The sequence below is a fragment of the Rattus norvegicus genome, chromosome X (genome assembly GCF_021556685.1).
Source record: "Rattus norvegicus strain SHRSP/BbbUtx chromosome X, alternate assembly SHRSP_T2T, whole genome shotgun sequence".
NCBI classification, from domain to species: Eukaryota; Metazoa; Chordata; class Mammalia; order Rodentia; family Muridae; genus Rattus; species Rattus norvegicus.
The window spans coordinates 97605775-97609933 of NC_141554.1; the positions used below are offsets into that span (position 1 = coordinate 97605775).

Consider the following 4159-nt stretch of genomic DNA (forward strand, 5'->3'; position numbering starts at 1 on the left):
TTTTTCTCAGGACTGTTGAGTCAGGCCTTATCGAGGCCAGATGGTTTGTGGTGGCTATAGCCAGTCTACATCTCCAAAACATGTTATGTTATTCTTTGTTGTGAGGTGTACTTGTCCTCACAGCAGGCTCAGTGGGGGATAGTTTAAAATCTTTATTCTTTGACTAATAACTTATGAAAGGATTCAGGAAATGAATCACGACTGTATGGTATTAAAAATTACATATGGAGGAGGAAAGCCCTACATCATCAGGTTACTAGATCCCCAGAGATTTTGCTTCTTATGTTCTTATTTAAATATTTTAAAATTCTGTAAACTTTTCCTTTTTAAGTATAAATTGTATATACTAATGGATGAAACCTGACAATGTAGCCTGGCTTCAAGCTGAAATACCTGGCAGGTGTCTCTGTTCATCCTGTCCACGTGTCCTTGCATCAACAGAAGGCAAATGAGAGGCTGTAGGTGATGGGGGCACTGCCAGATCCAAGGCCCTGCTAGCCAATTTGCTGACTGAATGTGGCTTGAGTTCAATGCTCACACCTTTCTCACCTATTAAATATTTTACTTTAGTTTTTGCTCACTCATCTGCTTCAAAATAGCAAACAATTACTGAATACCTTGTAGTGTATGCTGGCTGTACTTGATGAGGGTTATGCCAAGAAAAACAGCAGTCTATCAAATTTGAGTTTAATGACAGCAAACTGGGCTTTGCCTTCTGGAAAAATTTGAAGGATACCTCCACTTACCTTGGCACCCCAAATTTTATTTAGATAAAAAGTACAATTCCTGCATCTTCCATTTCCATTTGGGTTATTGACATGATGGATATAGCCTGTTTCATTGCCTGGGTAACAATCAACCATGATTTGGTACTGCCCCACTCTGAACTGCACTGGTTGAACATAATAGCCAACTCCAAATATCCTCCCATGTCATGTCAATGGAGAAAAGAAAAGCAGACTCAATGCAATCTAAGCCCTCTGGGAAAGGAAAGCATGTTCTGCTCAGGTCCTCAAGTCTTGGTGCAGGAGACCACTCAGGATGATACGCCAAGAAGATAGTACCCATAGAGGCATGGAGTACCTTTGTGTTCTGGGTATATACATGTGATCAGTTAATGCTGGAAAGAGTCTAAACAGAATCCCTTAGTCACCTGACTAATAGCAGGGTGTGTCCTGTCTGAAGGCAGATCTTTACCTCCTGCCAGTCAGCACCACATGTAGATATCCTGTCAGCACAGGAAATTCGTTTTAGTTCCTCAGGGTGAAACAGAGTGCTCACCAGAGGGCCAAGGAGTATTACAAGAATTGGGGGCCAAAGTTTCTTCAAGCAGTTTATCCTGTAGTTGCACAGCTCCCTGCAGTTGTGGGGGATCAGCCGTCCATGCTCCTCATGAGCAGTACAATGGTTGGTTTCTTTGCCATCAATCCAGGTGGTTTTGTTACTCCTGAATGTCCTTGGAAGTGTCAAACTTCTGGCTAACCAGCTTCCTGTATGTGCACTTGCCAAAGCCATGCAGGGCGTGCACCTCTTTGATGATCTGCTGCCTGGTCTTTCTTCCCAGGAAGTTGTCCATTATGCAGATGCTGTACTGTATTGTGCAAAGCACAATGCACTCCCAGTGCCAGTTTCATCCAAGGCAGAGGCTTGCTCTGCCCATTGGGTCACAGCTCTCCACCAGGACTCAGTGCTTCCCAGTGGCCGCTGACTGCTGGACACAGCCTGGCACACTCACACCCAGAGACTTGCTAGGTGGAAGATCCTAGGAGCTGGGCTGTGGTGGGCCTAGACACTCCTTTCCTTCGCCAATCCCTGAGCCACGTATTCATCAGGCCATAGTGCTCTCGTCTCCATGTGTTACCTAGCCAGCTTGCACAGCTCTGGGTGCCACACTCCACAGGGTCTCAATGTGGGGCAGTGCACACCCAGCTTCCCTCTAGGATACTCTCTGCCCTGACACACCAGCTTGTGTTTCTTCAGTCCTGACTCTGCTGCTCCATGCAGCATTGCCTGCAGCACAGCAGGTTCACCATTTTCCCGCACAACTCTTGCAACTTCCAGTGGCACTCTCAGACATGCAGCCCATTGTGCCTTTCACAGACACTGGATTTGGCCTTGCCTGCCTTGCCTGGAGCTGCCAAGCACAGCAAGGTGTCTAAGAGAGTGAGTACTGTAGGGAGCAGGGACCCATTGGGCTGTATTTTGGTCAGCAGGCAGGGCAAGGGCCTGTGAGCAGCACACACTATCCACCCATTCTGAAAGTACTCCTCGGCCTAATGGACTCCGTTTTTAAATCCACATGCTTTTTCTAAGGGAGCAACCTACCTCCTTACCTATCCATGCCATTGTGTCTTCTAATGCCAATGGGTGCCTAAACTTCATATTACATACTGAAAATGTCCTTCACTATTCCCAGAATCTTGGATGGTCATGAGTCTGCCAGATGTTTCCATTCTAGTAAAGAGAATCTGCTGAATTACACAGAAACAATGAAGTAGAGGAGACCTGGACTCAAGCATTCCTTCAAACACTTCAAATACCAACCCCTCACCACATTCAGTTTTTTATTACCTGTTTCTTTATAGAGAGAACAAATCCATTTAGTGATGTTAGGATTCACAGAATAGCATTTTACTTACTTCATGGTAGAGGAAATCTGTAGTTATCACCAGATACCTTGTTCATTATATCATGTGGATATAGGCAATGTTAAACTTATCTCGGTGCAGATAAGTCTACTTTTATGCAAGAGAAGTTCTTGCCATATAGATCTTTCACTTGCTTTGTTAAAGTCATACCCAGGTCTTTTATGTTATTAGTGGATATTGTGAAGGGTGTCTTTTCCCTCATTTCTTTCTCAGCCTGTTTATCCTTTGAGAAGAGGAAGGCTGCTGATTTTTTAAGTTAATTTTATCCCCAGCCACTTGGTTGAAGTTCTTTATCAGGCTTAGTAGTTCTCTGGTGGAATTTTTGGGATCACTTAAGTGTACTAACATATCATCTGCAAATAGTGATATTTTGACTTCTTTCTTTCCAATTTTTATCCCATTGACCTCTTTTTTTGTTGTCTGACTGTTCTGGCTAGGACTTTGAGTAATCTATTGTATAAGTGGGGGTGAGAGATGGCAGCTTTGTCTAGTCCCTGATTTTAGTGGGGTTGCTTCAAGTGTCTATTTAATTTGATGTTGGCTACAGGTTTAATATATATTGCTTTCACTATATTTAGGTTTGGGCCTTGAATTCTTGATCTTTCTAAGACTTTTATCATGAATGGGTGTTTAATTTTACAAATATATTTTCTCTGCATCTAATGAGATGATCATGTGTTCTTTTTTTTTCTTTGAGTTTGTTTACACAGTGGATTACATTGATGGACTTCCATATATTAAACCATTCCTGCATCCCGGGGATGAAGCCTACTTGATCATGATGGATAATCATTTCGGTGTGTTCTTGGATTTGGCTTGTGAGAATGTTCTTAAGTCCTATTGTGTTGATATTAATAAGGATAATTGATTTGAACTCTTTCTTTGTTGGGGGTGTTTTTTTTTTGGTTTAGTTGAAAGCGTAACTGTGGACTCATAGGAGAAATTGGTTAGTATTCCTTCTGTTTTTATTCTGTAGAATAGTTTGGACAGTATTGGTATTGGTTCTGCTGTGAAAGTCTGATAGAATTCAGCACTAAAGCCATCTGGTCCTGGGCAACTTTTGGTTGGGAGACTTTTAATAGCTGCTCCTATTTCTTTAGGCATTTTGGGACTGTTTAGATGGTTTTTCCGATCCTGATTTAACTTTGGTACCTGGTATATGTCTAGAAATTGTAAATTTCATCCAGATTTTCCAGTTTTGTTGAATATTTATGCTTTTGTAGTAGGATTGGATGATTTTTTGAATTTCCTCAGATTCTGTTGTTATGTCTTCCTTTTCATTTCTTATTTTGTTAATTTGGATACTCTCTCTGTGCCCTCTGATTAGTCTGCCTAAGGATTTATCTATCTTTTTGACTTTCTCAAAGAACTATATCATGGTTTTGTGATTCTTTGTATACTTCCTTTTGTTTCTACTTGGTTAATTTCAGCACTGAGTTTGATTATTTCCTGCTGTCTACTCCTCTTGGGTGAATTTGATTCTTTTTGTTCTAGAACTTTTAGGTGTGCTG

The 4159-nt window shown here is 41.7% G+C and overlaps 1 pseudogene; it reads right to left on the bottom strand.

Annotated features, from left to right (window-relative positions):
* Window positions 1-379: 379 nt before the first annotated feature.
* On the bottom strand, window positions 380-2685 carry Egln1-ps4 (egl-9 family hypoxia-inducible factor 1, pseudogene 4; annotated as a pseudogene).
* Between the last annotated feature and the right edge of the window lie 1474 nt (window positions 2686-4159).